Source organism: Belonocnema kinseyi, chromosome 3 (genome assembly GCF_010883055.1).
Source record: "Belonocnema kinseyi isolate 2016_QV_RU_SX_M_011 chromosome 3, B_treatae_v1, whole genome shotgun sequence".
NCBI classification, from domain to species: domain Eukaryota; kingdom Metazoa; phylum Arthropoda; class Insecta; order Hymenoptera; family Cynipidae; genus Belonocnema; species Belonocnema kinseyi.
Genome location: NC_046659.1, coordinates 28,067,938 through 28,086,652, shown reverse-complemented (window position 1 = coordinate 28,086,652; position 18,715 = coordinate 28,067,938). Strand labels below are relative to the sequence as shown.

Sequence of the window (18,715 nt, the reverse complement as noted above, 5' to 3'; positions counted from 1 at the left end):
AGAATTAATAAAAAATATATTACTTATATCCAATATAAATATAATAATAATTAAAATATGTGAGACTACAACTTAAGTTGCAAAGTAAAGAATCTTTGTACCTTTAAACTCTAAACAATTTCAAGTTTTGAAGGAAATAATTTTTAAAAGTAGAGTTAATTGTAATTAAAATGTTTGAGGGAATCATTTGTTAAAAAGTCAATGACACGAATGATAAATGAGAAAATGGATTTAATATTATTTAATATAATCTGTATAGTTAATTAAATTAAACCAAACATCATATATACATTCATACAGTTTAATAATTTGTTTGTTGCTTAACCTTGAAAGCTTTTTTCTCGCTGCATTCAGCTCCTAATCATTTCATTTAAAAATTGAAATTTAAAGGAGATTTTGAATCAAATATTTAATTATATTATTGCAAACCTCATTTATAAAATAAATAGATTAAAAGCTAATAAAATCTACAAACAAACATACTGTACTCATGACGTACGGTTGGAGGAAATGCACTTTTTCGTTCAAAAATGTCCAGAGCCTTCAATTTTCTTGTGATTTTGAATTGTTCTGTTTTAAATTAAAGATCATTAAATTCTATATATCTTGACTTTCCGAACTTTTGTCTCCTCTATTTTTTTATTAATAATTTTTCCCGTCAAAGTATGAACAAAGTCTTATTATCGGTGAAATTTTTTTTCTTGCTAAAAGTGCTTCCCATTAATGTAGGAATGACATTTAATAACAAAAATAATTTTTTAATTTATAATAACCACTGTGATAAACAATTTTCGTGCCAAAACATTAGAATTTGAGATTTTTCAAATTATAATTTCCTTCAATGGCTAGAATGACTTCAGGTATTCCTTAAAATAATAAATATTTATTAATATTTGATAAAATATAACAATTTAAATTTTTGTAAACAAATTATATAAACAAATTTAAAATGTTAGCCCTTTCGCATAGAAATTTTTTGCGCTGGAAATGTTTTAAGCTATTGGACGAATGACTGCTAGTCACAAAAATAATAGAAAAGTTAACAATAACCACTGTTATTAACAATTCTTGTGGCAAAATATTTAAACTCAAAGTTTCATCAAATTTAAATTTTCTTTGATGGCCAAGTCGGTGGGTTATTGTCAAAATATTTTGTATTGAGTTAATCTTAGCATGCAGTCTTATGATTCATTTCCAATCTATGACGATTGAAAACCCGACTTTTTCCAAGTGAAACTGCCAACATTGGGAAATTTTTTATGCAAATTGTTTATAAACATGTAAGTTGTTATATTCCACTAAATATGATCGAAGTTACATTTTTTTAGGAATATTCATAGCCATTGTGGCGATTAAAGAAAAGAAAAATTTGGATAAAACCTTACATTTGAATATTTTGTCACGAGAATTATTTATAACAATGGTAATTGTTAACTTCTCAAATATTTTTGTGACTAGCAGTTATTCGTCCAACAGCTTAAAACATTTCCAGTGTAAAAAAAAAATTTTATGTGAAAGGACCAAAATTTTGAATTTGTTTATCTAATGTGTTTACAAAAATTATAATTGTTATATTTTATCAAATATTATTAAATTTTTATTGTTTTAAGGAATACCTGCAGTATTTCTTGCGTTTGAAGGAAATAATAATTTTAAAAATCTCAAATTCTTATATTTTGCCACAAGAATTGTTTATAACAATAGTTATTCTAAACTTTTACATTATTTTTGTTATTAAATGTCATTCCTACATTAATTTGAAGTACTTTTAGCAACTAAAAAATTTGACCGATAATAAGACTATTTGTTAATTTGTTTATCAAATTTGTTTGCAACAAATAAACGGAATGATAAACAAATTACTATTTGTATTTTATGAGTCCCTACAGATTAATTTAAGACAATATAAAGTTTTCCTGATCAGTTATTAAAGCGTAAAGAATTGTCATGTACAAAATTTCAGTTTTTCCATACTTTGAGTAGAAAAATTATTAATAAACAATTAGAAAAGACAAAACTTCGAAGCGTCAAGCTGAAAGAAAAATGGGAATTTCCTCTTACTCACAGTGGGGTATTCTGGATTTGTTCGTGCAAATAATCGACGACTCGTAAATTTTCAACCGAATTGAAGTTTTTTAAAACTCGTGAATAAATTTACTGTCGGAGAGATACGCCACTATTACGGTTTGATCGTCAGTACGTTAAAAAAACGTCGACCAACGTCGGCAGTCGTCGGCCGATTTTTAGGCTATTCAGATGTCAGTAATATTTGGTAATTCGTACAAACAATGCTTCATGCTCATTGCTATTTATGTTTTCAACCATTACAAGTGCAAACCTTTCTATTCTCATTCTATTTTTGCAGTAAAAGTTTTAAATAATAGTTAATAAACGTTCATAACGTTAATACTTTAATTTTCAAATTATTCAACCGAGAAACGTTTATTCTGAAGAAATCAACGATAAAGTATTTTATAGAATTTTAAATCCTTTTTTTTTACAGTTTTTATTAAAATAAACACAAAAAATGTAAGAAAAAAAGATATACATATATTATATTATATACACATATTATATTATATATACATTATATTAAATAATACTAAATCCATTTTCTCATTTATTAGTTTTTTCATTGACGTTTTAGCAAATTATTCCCTCAAACATTTTAATTACAATTACTATTACTTTATAAAAATATATTCTTCGAAACTTGAAATTTTTAAGATTTTAAAGGTACAAAGATTCTTTATTGTGCAACTTAAGATGTAGTCTTACATATTTTAATTATTATTATATTTATATTTGATATACGTCATATATTTTTTATTAATTCTTCTGATAACGTATATGATTTAAATATGTTTGTCATTGAGGTCTTTAATCTCAAAATTAAATTTTATTCATATTAAACTACATATTTTCATGAATTTTTCTTTTTTTTTTAAATAATTAGTAATAGTTACTCTTATTGTTTCATTTTTTTTTTCGTTTATTTGCAAACAGCATCAAGTTTTAAATTATTTTTGCTTTTTCTTAATGCAATTCAATGAAAAGACAGACCTACTTTTGTAGCGCCATCTGTTGGATTAGTTTAACCGACAATTCCCTTCCGGATCGCAAGAAAACAGAAAAGTGGGGGGCGATGCATGGGGTTGTTCACCACTATGCTTATAACTACCAAAGTACCACCAAAATATTCCATGAAAAAAATTTCATTTCCAAATTTTGTAGTGCTAACTTCACAGACATCGAAGCAGTGGTGTCAGAGAGCGGATATTTCTGGCATGCACAGTAGTTATTCCTGTGTATTTTTAGGTTATGTAACGCAAGGTGTCGATTTAAAATTACATAGAATCACTACTGCGCATGCCAAAGATATCCACGTTCTCACACCACTGGTTCGAAGGGTGCCGTCTGTCCAAAATTCAAATACACTCGTTAATGAAGGAACGAACCTGCAACGAACTAAGCTCAGTACGATGGTGGGGGGGCGGGATTGAGTGGAGCGGAGCGTTTAACTGGCAGTGGTGCATCGGACTGGCAGTTCCCCCCTTCAGTAGCACCAATACACAAGAGCCGAGGACTGACTATCGTCGACCATTGGTCCTCAATTTGCCGACCAATCATTGGGAAAGTGCCAACGTAAATATCCAATGTAAGTCCACAAATTATCAAACCTACTCGGGGTACTCGTGCAGCTGTATTCCGGATCACATTTCGTTCTCACTTCTTGTTGAAATATTTCGTGTAGACCGCGGCTTCATTCTCGGGACCTCGTAAAAAGCACCTTCGGCCATGTTTGTGACGACAATTATTATTTCACTGTCTAGAGGCATAATGCAATCTAATCTACGCCAACCTTATGGCAATACGTTGCCGCTCACGAGCTAGAGAAAATCGCATATCACGCTCGTGAAATTTTTCCGTAGATCACATACATGTCAACTGAGAATTTTTGCATGAGATCTTCGGGCCGTCGATTACTGACATTGATTCGGTGAAGGAATCCGATACGTTGTTGCGAGAGTTAAAGTCTGCTACAACTCAAGGTGCTCCACTGGCTCCCAGTGACATTTAGCTTACCGTCCTTCTCCATTCAACCGGATGTGCATTTTACAATTGTAATCATTTTAGCATTTCTCCTGATGCCGTGATTATTTTCAGTATTTTTACTTAACCGTATTCATCGATTTCAATATGGAATTATTTAATTTATTCGTTATATCATATTACCAATAATTATGTGATATGTGCCTGCCGTTTTTTTGGAAAAACTTAGCTGTTAAATTTCACAACTGAAAACACAAATTCCATCGGTTGGTATCTTGTATTTTTTATTCTTGAGCAAGTATTACATTCGGTGTCTACCCATGTAGCAAACTCAACAACTGTTGCATTTTTGAACTTCTTCAAAAGAGAGAATGGTTGCTTGTTATCAGTAAATTCTAGTCTGACGATAATTCAGAAATCATTTTCTCAGCTAGGCAGAAGGCAGTACTGAACTTATTAGTCACTAAAAATTGAATATAAATTACCAGAGAGATAACTTCTATAAAGGCCTCTAGAATAAATGTTTCATGTCATCTGACAATGGCCGAGTTATGGCGTTGGCAATACTTTTAGGCCGATAATTAATCAGGTGCTTGGGGAAAACAATTTTGATTTATTTCGATTTTTAAACGGGTTTTTGCATATATATGTATATAATAATTATTGTTAACACTATGGAATGTAAAATGTGTTTGGGAATGAGTGAACGCGGATATTTCACTAAGATTAAACAAAATTTTGTTATCTAACTAGAAAGTTTATTCTTTTTGTCAAGCTTTCAGTGACATTATTCATTTTAAAACTTTCAAATTTATTAAAACAGGCCATAAATGAATGTAATAACTAATAATTGAGTATTCTAACATTACGTTATACTCGGTCGGTAACGTCGAAATCTATACGGCCATACCACTTGGTGGGCTGAAAAGCATTGATTACAAAGGAGTTTGACTAATATTAATTTTTGTAGACGAAAGTAAGTGAAAAATCGTGATATGACTTTGCTGCTCAGATAGTAAAGCCATTTCTTTAATTATTGTTAGCAATTGGGGAAGTGTGCGGTTTGGACAATCCATCAAAAAAAATATATAATGTGCCGTGATTGAGGTTAGGTGGGATAGTTGGCGTTCAAAATTTTTGAATTTTGGTTCTTCGTTAAAGTGTTTTTTAAAGATGTCAAGAGATTATTTTTGCACTTTGAGAAAAAAAATTATCGAAGACTGATCTTTCTTAGAAATTCTATAAGACTTCTTGAAAATCCTTAAACTTCTCCAACTTTTTTAAATCCCTTCAAATTCTTTGCAATCATTTCAAATCTGTCGAAGTATCTCGAAATTGACTAAAATTAATTTTAATCACGTAAAATCTTTAAAATATTCTTAAATTCCTTTAAATCTCTTGAAAATCTTTGATTTTGCAAATAACTTAAAATATTTTCAAATAACTTCTAAATTAATTGCTTTACGTTCTTTAAAGTTACTAAAACGTATGGAAATATTTTTTAATCCTTTAAAAATAAACTTTAAAACCCCGTGAAGTCCCTAGTTATTCCTTAAAACCACTTGAACTCTTAGAAATCCTATAAGACTTCCAGAAAATCCTTAAACTTCTTCGACTTTTTTTTAATCCCTTCAAATTCCTTGCAATCATTTCAAATCTTTCGAAGTATCTCGAAATTGATTAAAATTAATTTAAATCACGTACAATCTTTAAAATATTCTTAAATTCCTTTAAATCTCTTGAAAATCCTTAAAATCTTTAAGTTTTTGCAAAAAACTTTTTAAATAACTTTCCAAAAACTCGCTCGGAATTCTTTAAGACCACTAAAACTGTCTTAAAATCTTACAAAATAACGTTTAAATCCTTCAACCTTTTTGAATTATTTTTAAATCCTTTGAAAAGAAATTTTAAGATTCTGCGAAGTCCCTAGTAATTCCTAAAAATCACTTGAGTTATTAGAAATCCTTAGTCCTCCGAATTTTTTTGAACTCCCTTTAACTATTTTGAAATCATTTAAAAATTTCAAAATTGACTAAAATCAATTGAAATTTCTTAAATTCCTAACATTTTTGTAGATTCCTTAAAGTCTCTTACAAATGCTTAGATTATTGGATTTTTTAAATACCTTGAAGTCTCTTAAAATAGCTTTAAAATGTTTAAAATCACTAAAACTGTCTCAAAATATTTTTCAAATTTTTGTAAATCTTGAAACGTTTTTTAATTATTTTTAAATCCTTTAAAAAAAATTTTTAATCCATTCAAGTCCATATAGTAATTCCATAAAATCACTTGAATTTTCAGAAATTCTTCACGTTTTTTTAAAATCCTTTTCTTCCGAATTTTTTGGAAATTCTTTCAACTTCTTTAAAATCATTTAAAACTTAAGAAATTGAGTACAGTTAATTCAAATCCTTTGAATTTTGTTACATTCCTTAAAATATTTTAAAAATTACATTAAATCTCGTGCAAATCCTTAAACCTTTTTGGATTCTTCAAAAAATCTGTAAAATTCCTTCAAAATCGTTCAATTTTTCTGAATTCTTTTAAAATCCTTTCAAATTTTTTGAAATCGTTAAAAATCTCTTGAGAAATCCTAAGATCACTTAAAATCCTTTAAAGTCTCTTGGACATAACTTTATTTGGTATGAAACTACTTAAAATCACTTATTATCGAAAAGTATTATGACATAAGTCGCCGGCAATTGAGGTTATTACCTTAATTAGTGCAAATTATAATTTTGCGTGATGGATTGCCTAATCGCACATTTTCCAAATTACCAACAATAATGGAATAAATGGCTTTTCTTTCTTAAAAGCACAGCTATATCACGATTTTTTACTTAATTTCGCCGAAATTAATTAATTTCAGTCAAACTCCTATCTAAACAATGCTTTGCAGTCCACCAAGTGGTATAGCCTTACAGATTTTGATGTTGCCGACCGAGTGTGACTTAATATTAGAATACTCAATAATTTCAATTGGGTTAGAGCGAGACTGATTTTTTAAAACGTTATAAACAAACTAATGAACGAAATCCATTTTTTCGTAATTTGCATTGATTAGTTATTTTAACTCCATAGCTTTTGTATAAAATATGACTCATATTAATATGCGCTCGCAATAATTTCAGAATAGTTGCTATTTGCCAATTACTAAACAATTTTCATAAGCAAATGCTCATTTTGACTTTTGTATGAACAGACTTCATTTTCTTTTGTGGTATCAACTATAAATGTCTTGCCAAACACTCATTGCTATCATATTTTTTATAAAAACAAAAATTGTTAATCATTTAAACAATTTTTATAAGCAAATGCACATTATAATCAGTTTTCAATGAATATGCTTAATTTAATTGCGGAAACAACTCTAAATGTCTTTCCAAAGACTCTTTGCTGTCTTATTTTTCATAATAAAAAAATATTGTAAATTATTTGATTAGTTTGTAAAAAATGAACATTTCATCCATTTTTTTCATGGCGGCTTAATTTTTTGCGGATTCAACTCGAAATGGCTTGCCAAAGACCTACCAGTTTTTTTTCTTTTCTTTTTTTTTTTGACGAGAAACTGTGAGGAAATTTATGACCCCTTTGAAAAAATATACCCGCTGCGCAGGCACATTCTCAGTACGCGTGCGGCGCTTTGCGCCAACTTTGAGCGCGCGGGTACGCTCTCGCGCTTTGCACTCGTTTTCATACGTTTAATGCGTACACTTTAACTACATTTTTCAAGTATCGTAAATACTATAAATTAAATCAAAAACTGTGGTTTAAACTTCTGAGAAATTACAGCCATAAATTGTAACTGAAATTTTGTTCGATTTGTTTTTAAAGAAGGTTCTTAAACCACCTACGGCTTTGACGATTACACTCTAATTACGAAACTCGTGCTCGATAACTTTGTCCAATTGAAAAGCTTCATCAGGATAATTTGTCAATCTTGTTAGAATCTACTAAAAACAACGCTTTAAACTTATGGATCTCTTAAAAGCCAAAATTGCATAATTTTGAAAATTATCCAACTTTTGGAACTTATGTCTAATTAAGAAATTTCATGACAATGGTTTCGAAATACATATATTTTATATCTAGTGGAAATTTGGATTGATATTTCTTAACCTATTAAAAATGTTATTTTTTATTTTTTTGAAAAATTTCAAAATGTTGAAAAGCATATAACCTTTTGAAGTTTAATCGAATTTAAAAGTGTCAGGATAATTTGCAAGTTTCTTTGACGCATACCAGCAAATTTGACAACAATTTATAAAACTCATAAAAAATTTTTATTCAAACTTTGAGAGCTTCAACTTTTTGAATTTGTGACTGTAAAAAATCCCAGTTGGAAGGACTCGGAAAACCCTTCTTTCTACACCGAAAAAAATATGTAGCTATATTAGTTCAATAATACCTTGGCTTAATACACGTCGCATGAATTTGAACTCAGTTGGTAAAAAAGTCGAACTGGATTTCTTCATTTAATTTGTAATTTTATCTGTTTTGAGTATAGAACCGACGCTATAGCAATACCGAATTACATCGATTAAGTAAGTATTGCAATGAACCAGTTCTTCATGTAGAACTCGCAACATGCACAAGTTGAATATCAGCTGTTCTAAAGCATCGAAACAGACACTGTTCCACTTTTATATCGCGTACGTAACGAAATTTGAATCACAGTGCGTCGATATAGATATACTCGCTATGCTTCGCTCAGTTTGACTCTGCTGGTTCGAATGACGACGAACAGCGAGGACCCAACGAATCTGTAACGTAGGAGCTTCGCGTGAGCATTGCGCTGAGTTAAGGCGCCAGACAATATGTATTGGGAAAAAGGAGTTAAATAGTTAAGGATACAAATACGTACGTGGAAATTTTCGAAAGTAAAATTGATTAATTTTTAAAAATAACATTTTCGAGGCATTGACCCGGGTTCGCCGGATTTTGCACCGGTTTATTTCAAGCGTCGTCTACGAGAACTTTTTTGAAATGTGAATTTTGTCCATAACCAAAACAATTACAAATGGTGAGTCGAAGGCCCGGGTGAGCTTCATCGTGCACCAGGTCCCTTAAAACGTCATTCACGAGAACTTTTTTGAAATTTAAATTTTGTTTATAACCAAAACAATTAAAACTGGTTGATCAACGAGCCGGTTACGCAGGAACGTGAACCAGGCCTTTTCAAACGTCATCTACGAGAATTTTTTTGAAATTTAAATGTCAATAATTAAAACAATTAAAAATGGTGAATCGACGACCCAGGTGCGCAGGATCGTACACCAGGAACTGTAACACGAATTCTACATGAACATCTTTAAAATTCAAATTTTGTTACCACCTAAAAAAACTACCAATGGTGAGGCGACGACCCAGGTGCCGGACCTGGTGCACGATCCCGCGCACCCGAGTCGTCGCCTCAGCATAAGTAGCTATTTTTGATGTTGGAAAAGTTCGAATTTTGAAGAAGTTCTTGTAGAATACATGTTAAACGGCCTGGTTCACGATATTGCCCACCCAGGTCGTCGACGCACCATTTGTAATTGTTTTGGTTATAAACAAAATTTAAATTTCAGAAAATTTTTCGTGGATGAGTTATTTTGGGAGTTGAAAAAATTTAAATTTTGAAAAAGTTTTTTTAGAATACGTCTTAAACTACCTGGTGCTTGATCCTGCGCAGCCGGATCGTCGTCTCACCATTTGTAGTTGTTTTGGTTATGGACCAAATTTAAATTTCCAAAAAGTTCTCGTAGATGACCTTCTAAATGACCTGGTGCGCGATCCGGCTTACCCGGGTCGTCGACTCGCTATTTGTAATTGTTTTGCTTATTGAAAAAATTTTAATTTTTAAAAAGTTCTCGCAGACGACGTTTGACAGGACCTGGTGAAGGATTAGGCGCACACGGGTCGTCGACTCACCATGGAGAGTTATTTTGGGCATTGGAAAAATTTGAATTTTGAAAGTTCTTGCAGAATACGTATTAAATTACTTAGTGTATGATCCTGCGCACCCGGGTCGCGAAATCACCATTTGTAACTAATAATGATAGAAAAAAATAATGCTTACGAAAAGTCGATTTTTTTCAACAAAACAACTGTTATTAAAAATTAATGTAATTTATTTTTTTTTGTGATAATAATTTTGGTTTAACCATTAGATGATGGGGATATTCGAAATATCGGCCACCCAATGCACACTAACTATTTGATGTTTTCGGGCAAAATTTGGTGCGTTGAAGGGGAAAATAGTGAGAAACATCCTGGAAACTTTTGACCTTGATAATCGTCATTCCAAGGTCAATAAATTTTTTTGTTGGACTAAAAACTCGGTTTATACATTTATCTTGATGCGCTCAGTACGAAAATATTCGTTAGCGCATATATCAGATCCATGAACTCTTCATCACAAAATGTCTTAAAAGTATCATCAGGAGAACTTTTATCATCTAATCCAGGATTAGGCTGCACACCGTGATTTTCATCCATGAAGGGATATATGATAAGATTGAAATAACATAGCAACAAATAAATAAATGTATCACTTGACCTTGAAATCTCGATTTTCAAGGTCACGTCTGCGTTCAGAATTTTTCGCATTATTTTTTTCTTACTCAGCGCCCCAAAAAAACATGGGTATGCCAACCATAATGCTAAGATATAAAAAAATGACCTTGAGATGGTTATTTTCAAGATCAAGGGTGCCTTCAGGATTTCTTTCACTATGTTTTACGTACTCAGCGAATCAAAAAATGTGGGTATACCAAACTATAACGCTGAAATATCATAAAGAGTTTTTTTTGTATATTGGCCTTAAATTGCGGACGGGAGTGGTCGATATATCGACCACCTATCAGTTCGGAGACTTGAAATGAGTTTTCTGTTGAAATTATGCATACATTTTTGGTCAAATAAAAACTCGATTTGAACGGAAATTTTCCCGTCCTCTAAAAGTTAAGGAACGTTTATAACAAGTTTTTACGATGAGTCGATACAATTGAATGAAGATTTATCATGTAGTAATGTTTTGCCATAAAAATGACTCCAGCGGATCATATGTGCAAGCTCAAAATTGTTTATTTTAAAAATTAATGAATTTTACTTTCAAAAATTTAGACGCACATATTTGTATCCTTAACTATTTAACTCCTTAACTCTCGCACTTTATTGTATGAACGATGTTTGTTACTTTAATTATTTACGTGCATCGTTTAAATTTGAGGCGCGCGAGATTTGATATTTAAATAATTATTGTTTAATTTTTCCCAACACATATTGTTCGGCGCCTCAACTCAGCGCAATGCTCACGCGAAGCTCCTACTTTACAGATTCGTAGGATCCTCGCTGTTCGTTGCAGTGATCCCAGATCTGAAACGAGGTACACTCCGATACTATCACAGGTCTATGTCCGTGTGAATATAGTAGGAGCCGAAGTACATGACTGGGCTGCGCGCGCAACCCATTTCTCCTCTTCTGAATTTGAAACTTGAAGGTGCACGATTGCCGGTCGGAACACTTCGGCGGTTCTATTTATATCTTTCTGCTTTGAAATAAAATAAAGAAATTGGGAATTTAATATTTGCAGATTTGGATGCTGGCGATTCTCATGATTTGAATACTTCGCGCGCCTCTTTATATGCGTATATTTTAAGTTTACGTTATTTCAAGTATAAAATATAATTGATATAAATATTAATACTACTATATATACACAGTATCAATAATAATATTATAATCATGTAATATTATAATAGTCTTTTTTATATCTTGATCCGCATTTGAAAGAAATGAAAGAAATTGGCGATTTTGGAATTCATCTCGTTTGTATAAAAACTCAATTACTTTTTTGACAAATTCATTATTTTGTTTAAAATGGAACCATTTTGTAAAGAAAGTCCTCTTTTCTATCAAAAGTTCAACTACTTTGTTAAAATTTTTTATTTATTTTTTTATTTGAAAGTACATCTCTTTCGATGAAAATACATTTTTGAAACTGAAAATTAATTTATACCATTTTTGATAGAAAAATCATGTATTTTGTTAAAAATTCGTCTTTCTTTGTACAAATTAAATTTTTTCTGGAAAATTTAGACCTTTTGGTTAAAAATTACATTTTTCGGTTGAAATATCAACTGTAAATATTTTTTGGTTGCAAAGTCATTTTGTTGTAAATGCAATTATATTGTTACAAATTAAAATAATAATTTTTGTGTGCAAAATTCGATTATTCACTTAAAGTTTAACTACTTAGTAAAAAAATTAATTCATTCTTATTAGGGATTTATAATTATAGTTGAATATTCAACTATTTGCCTTCAAATTAAATTTTCTGTTACAAATTTTACTATTTTGTAAAAAGCGCATCTTTTGGGCGTTAAAAGTCAACTATTTGATAGAAAGTTAAACTATTTGGCTGAAAAATCATATTTTTGGGTTAAAAATTCAGCTTTTTTGTAGATAACACTCTTTTTGACTATAAAATTAAATAATTTCAACGAAACTTCATGTATTTTGTTGGAAATTTACCTTGTTTGGTAGAAATTTAATGTTTTGGGTTGAAAATGTATCATTTTTGGTCAAAAATGCAATTGTTTGGTTGAAGTATCAACTGTAAATCTTCTTCCCTTTTAAAGTCGATTATTTCACTAAGAGTTGAACTACTTTGTAAAAAAATACGCTTTTTTTAACAAGGTTTTATAATTATGGTTGAAAATTTAACTATTTGGTTGATAGTTTAACTCTTTGAATGAAAACTCATATTTTTCGCTTAAAAAATTCACCTTTTTGTAGGTAATTCGTCTTTTTGACTTTAAAGTTAAATAATTTTGTTGAAAATTCATGTATTTTCTTTAAAATTTGTCTTTTTTTTTGTAGATCATTAATTCTCTTGGTCGAAAATTCATCTTATTGGTTGACAATTTATCAACCTTGTCGAAAATTCATTTTTTCTGTTAAAAATGATTTTTTTTTGTATATGAAAATATAACTATTCTAGGATTGATTAAAAATTAATCGTTTTTATGTGGAAATTGAACTATTCCATTTTTGATTGAAACATTATTCTGTACATTGTATAATTTATAACGCCAATTGTTTGATATAAAATTAATTTATTTTGTTAAAAAGTAAACTTTTGGGTTGAAAATTGATATATTTTTTTAATTAGATTTTTTCCTCACATTAAAAAACTGCAAATTAAAACAATGGCCTTAAAATCCTCCTGATTCTTTTTTTTTTTAATTTTTAAAATCTTTTCAAATACTTAAAATTAATTTTTCAGAATAAAAAATCATTTTTAATTTTCTCAGCAATCACAACAATTTTGTTATTCTTTTTAAATATTTTACAATTCTCAAAAAGCTTATTTTTTTTTAAATCTGCAAAAATCTACATCGTGTTACAAATTATTTGAAATAATTTCAAGTTCTAAATTAATTTTGAATCTTTTTTAAAATTAAAATTGTAGCACTCAAAGTTAAAATTTAGCTTATTACAATTTTAACAATTCAAGGCTTTCTATTTCGAACCATTCTATTCAAGTTTGTATATTTTTTAATCATTGGTTTAAATGAACGGTCAAATATTGCTAATAATTAACGAAATTTTCTTTTTTTAATGAAAAAATTATTTCAATTTTTAATACCTTAAATTCAATTTAAAAAATGTTATTTTTAAATTCTTTCAATTAAAAAAAAAATCAGAATCGAAAACAAATAAATTAATTTTCTATCAAATAATTGGTCTTTTAACTAATACAATGTACAGGATAAAGCTTCAACCAAAAATGGAATAGTTCAATTTCCAGATAAAAACTCTGATAAAAAATTGAATTGAACAAAAAAAAAACGAATTTTCAACAAAATTGTTAAATTTTCAAGGTAAAGGCGAATTTTCAACCAAAAGATTAAATTTCTACCAAACACGGTCAATTTCCAACAAAATACGTGAACTTTCAACGAAATTATTTAATTTTAAAGTCAAAGAGAGTATTATATACAAAAAAGCTGAGTTTTTAATCCAATTTAAAGGCAAATAGTTGAATTTTTAACTATAATTATGAATCCTTAATAAGAAAAAATTAATTTTTTTACTAAGTAGTTCAACTTTAAGTGAATAATCGAATTTTCTACCAAAAAATTATGATTTTAATTTTTAACAATATAGTTGCATTTACTACAAAACGACTTTGCAACCAAAAAATATTTACAGTTGATATTTCAACCGAAAAATGTAATTTTTAACCAAAAAGTGTCAATTTTCCATAACAAAATTTAATTTCTACAAAGAAAGACGAATTTTTAACAAAATACATGATTTTTCAACCAAAAATGGTATAGATTAATTGTCAGTTTCAAAAATGTATTTTAAACGAAAGAGATGTATTTTCAAATTAAAAAATTAATAAATTTTGACAAAGTAGTTGAACTTCGGATAGAAAAGAGGACTTTTTTTTACAAAATAGTTACATTTTCAACAAAATAATTAATTTTGCAACCAAATAATTGAGGTTTTATCCAAATCATCTCCTACTATATTCAGTATTTGATATTCTCCTACTATATTCACGGACATAGACCTGTGATAGTATCGGACTGTACCTCGTTTCAGATCTGGGATCACTGGTTCGTCGTCATTCGAACCAGTAGAGTCGAACGGAGCGCAGCATAGCGATTATATCTATATAGACGCACTGTGATTTAAATTTCGTTACGTACGCGAAACAAAAGTCGAACAGTGTCTGTTTCGATGCTTTAGAGCAGCTGATATTCAACTTATGAATGTTGCGAGTTCTACATGAAGAACTGTTTCATTGCAATACTTACTTAATCGATGTAATTCGGTATTGCTATAGCGTCGGTTCTATATTCGAGCCGATAAAATAAAAAATTAAATGAAGAGATCCAGTTCGACTTTTTTACCTACTGAGTTCTAATTCATGCGAAGCGTATCAGTCCCAGGTATTACTGAACTAATATAGTTACATTTTTTTCCGGTGTGGTATAACTTGACAGAGCTTGACATACAAAGTATTTTAAGTACGTCAACCTGATAGTTCCATTTTGTCAAATCAGTCAGTGCCATGTGTGGAAACGAGACTATTGTTGACTTTGTCCAATTTATTTTTATACTATAATTAAGGGTTCATTTAATGCCAAAAAAATTTAATTCTCTGTAATTTTTTCAAAAAATGTCTGGCACTGCCAGATTGACTTCAAGCTAGCAGTGCCTCGTGCGGAACCAATGGAAGCAGCGACTTTATCAAATATATTTTCATACCATAATTAAAGGCTCATTTAGGGCTCTGAAAAATAACAACAAAATCTGTACGCTTCGCGGGCACATTCTCGTCGCACGCTACGCGTGCGGCTCGCTGCACTCGCAAGTTTGAGCGCGTGACTCGTTTGTTAAAGCTCCTTCGGCTTTAACGACCACATTCTCATCACATATCTCGTACTTCGCACTCGATTTTATCCCTGAAATTTCATATCATTCCCATAAATATATATTATTATAATTCGTAACTTACATTGGTATTAAAACAGACGAAATTTCATTGTCCCGCTTAAAAAAATTTGAAAATATTTTTTGCAATTCATTTTGAATTCACCCTAAATTATTATTAGTTTATCCTAAATTTTTTACATTCTTCTAAATTTACTCAATTCTATTCAGTCGATAAAGTTTTTAAATGTTTTTATTTCATTCATCTTGAAGTATTCAAAACTCACCCTAAATTTGGAGGCATTTGATCATATTCTTTTGAAGTTTCTTCAATTTTTCAATTTCTTTTTTTTTTTTTTTTTTTTGAAATGTTATATTACATTTTTTTTAAACTAATTGAAAATTGTACATTTCAGTATTTTTTTAAATATTATATTTATTTGTTAAGATATTATCTTAAAACTATTCAGCTTCTGTGTTTTTAATTTAAAAAAAAAAGATTGCGAATCAAATTCCTTGATTTAGAAAGTGCGCTTTCAATACTTTGAATCATAATTTTTGTTTATTTTTCATGTTTTGAATTTGAAAATATAAATGAGAAAAAAGCCTTTTTGGAGAATTAAAAAACTGGAAAGTTTTGGTATGCTAAAAGTTAACAAAACGGCTTTTCGTATGAAAAAAATAGGTGAAGGGAATTTTGTGGCTACGTTTTGGAACACACGCCCTTATGAATATTTTAATTTGTCTTGTGCCGTTTCTCCAGACAGTCCATTTTTAATATTTATAATGTTATTTTTTACGATTAAAACAAAAACCACGCGTCTTATCAAGAAATTATTTCAAACCAAATTTTAGATTTTTTGGGTTAAAGAATCTTTATCTTATATCTTGTGTCATTTTACCAAAGATGTAATTTTTTACATTCTCATCATTTATGATTGAGAAAGTATTAGAATTGTCGGAAATTTGACATCACTCTTTTTCAACGGATCTCCACGTTTCGAGACCCCCGGAATCCGAAAATCAGGTTTCCACGATGGTGTCTATCTGTCTGTCCGTCCGTCCGTAAACACGATAACTCTCGAAAAAATGAACGAATCAAATCCATCTTTGGCACACTTTTTCTAGGTCCTAAAATAAAGGACGAGTTCGTTAACCAGCCATTTTTGATAAAAATTCGAAAAGTGAGCGCATTTTGAAAATTTTTGAGACCACTTTTTTCTGAATTTGAAAATTCTATGTACGGATATTTATAGTATTGAAAAGAAGAAACAATTTATCCTTATGAATTTTTTCGATAAAACAGAAAATTCTCAGAGTTATAGCGTTTTCAAAATTTTTTTAATCAACCGAAAATTAAAATTTGAAGACGAGAAACGCACGATATGAAAAAAAGTCAAGAGAAGAAAAACATTTCTTTTTGAAATCCCTACAAGATTATCATAATCAATTTTTGGATTTTCTTCAAAAATCGATAATTCAAATTTTGATTGCACAAAAAATAATGGAGAATAAAAAATTCCATTTTGTGGACAAACTATGGATTTTTCATAATTTTGTATGCTGTCAAAATATGAAATTTTGATTTTGCAAAAAACTTCAAAAAATTGTTATGATAATCTTGTAGGGAATTCAAAAAGCAACATTTTTCTTCTCTTAAGGGCATGTGATACTTCATCGTATGGTCAATCGGGTACAATTCCCCCGGGTACAATTCCCTCTTTTTTGTGGGATAATAACAAAAAAAATGTATTGTGCTACATAAAGATTTTATGCATTACTTGGAGGTTACGTCGTTTTTCATCTCTGCCTTTCTAATAATTTGAAAATTATTGATGAAATAAACTTTTTTAATTGCCTGCAAATAAGGTTAGTTCCGGGAGATCAGTTACTATGATTATTTGTAAGTCCAAAGTTTTCGGTCAAAAATATTGTGTAGTTTGTAAGTAACGCTCGGAAGAATTGTAACACACATGACCTCGAAATATTCACACGTTGTTAGCAAAATCAAAATTATTTTGAAAAATAAACACAAAAAAAGATGCGGGGACGTTCATTAGCATGTTCGCTATAATTTGCCAGATTTTCACGACAAAATATTTTTTATCCTAGGAAAAAAGCCGGGGGAATCTAACACTGAAAAAATCGATACTAATTCCTAAGTGCTATGAAAATTAATCACATTTTGCTAAATTTAAACTTTTTTGAATTAAACTACAAAAAAAGTGTGTGGGTACGTCCGTTAGCATGTGCGCTATCATTTCCCAAATTTCTAAGACAAAATATTTATTATTCTAGAAAAATGAGAATGTAAAAAAGTTTTCAAAATCAATCCCTATCCCCAAAAACCTACCCTCAATCAAAATGGTTGAAACAACAGAAAACTTATCCATGCAATAATTATGCGCTAATTTAGGGCTTTCTATGTTCCCTTCACCAATCTATCCAAAATCAACCCCTATTATTCAAAACTCACCCCTAAACTGAAGTCACATATTTTTTACCAGGAAAAGTTCGTCAAAATTTTTTCCTATAGTTGAAATATATGAAATGCGAAAAAATTATTTTCTGAAAACAGCCCGCATCAAACGAAAGATCTTTCTAACGTAAAATGACAAATTTTGTTACAATAATTAATACATGATAGGATGGCCCGAAAAATCGCATTTTGAAATTATCTTGAAACTATTCAGAACATATTTCTAAAAAACCATTTCATTAACCCTTAATTTATACTGAAAAAATAATGATAAAAACATCAAGAATGACAAATGCAAGTTGAACATCTGCTTAAGCCTTAGGATTCTACAGGTGGAAAACTTATAAGGGCTGCAATAAACTCTAATTTGGTTTGAGTTCCCGAAGACTGGACTGTAACTGCCGCTGCAACCGAATGGAGCCAGCGGTCAGTGTTTGACCTGAGCAAGGCAGTCTCCTTTATTTTTCAGCTGAATTGAATCAATTCCGACCTCCCTTCTCTTCTCACCTATATAATATACCTGATTACTCCTCCCATTTTAGCTATTAACTGTACTATACATTATATATGTATTAGGATGGCCCTTGTTCTTCAATTTTTAAGTTTCTTCGCTCTCACCCCCAAGTTTTGTTTTGACTATTTTTTTAAACTAATTTCCAATTGCTTAAATAATCTAAACATTTGTTTTTCAGGTTAGTCGTGAAATGAAAGTAATTTCTAGACTTTGTGGGTTCTTTAATCAATAAAATT

The 18,715-nt window shown here is 29.9% G+C and overlaps 1 protein-coding gene across 8 annotated transcripts in view; it reads left to right on the top strand.

The window, feature by feature from the left end:
- The first annotated feature begins 3,479 nt into the window (after window positions 1-3,479).
- Window positions 3,480-18,715, top strand: part of LOC117169269 (nuclear transcription factor Y subunit alpha) — a 170,645-nt gene continuing 155,409 nt past the window's right edge. For 4 of the 8 annotated variants that reach the window (XM_033355560.1, XM_033355559.1, XM_033355555.1 and 1 more), the window contains exon 1: window positions 3,480-3,658. The gene's annotated coding sequence lies outside the window, so the exon portion shown is untranslated. Of the gene's footprint in view, window positions 3,659-3,723; window positions 4,125-18,715 lie in introns of those variants that run through there. The other 4 variants (XM_033355554.1, XM_033355562.1, XM_033355557.1 and 1 more) reach the window with 4 other exon arrangements.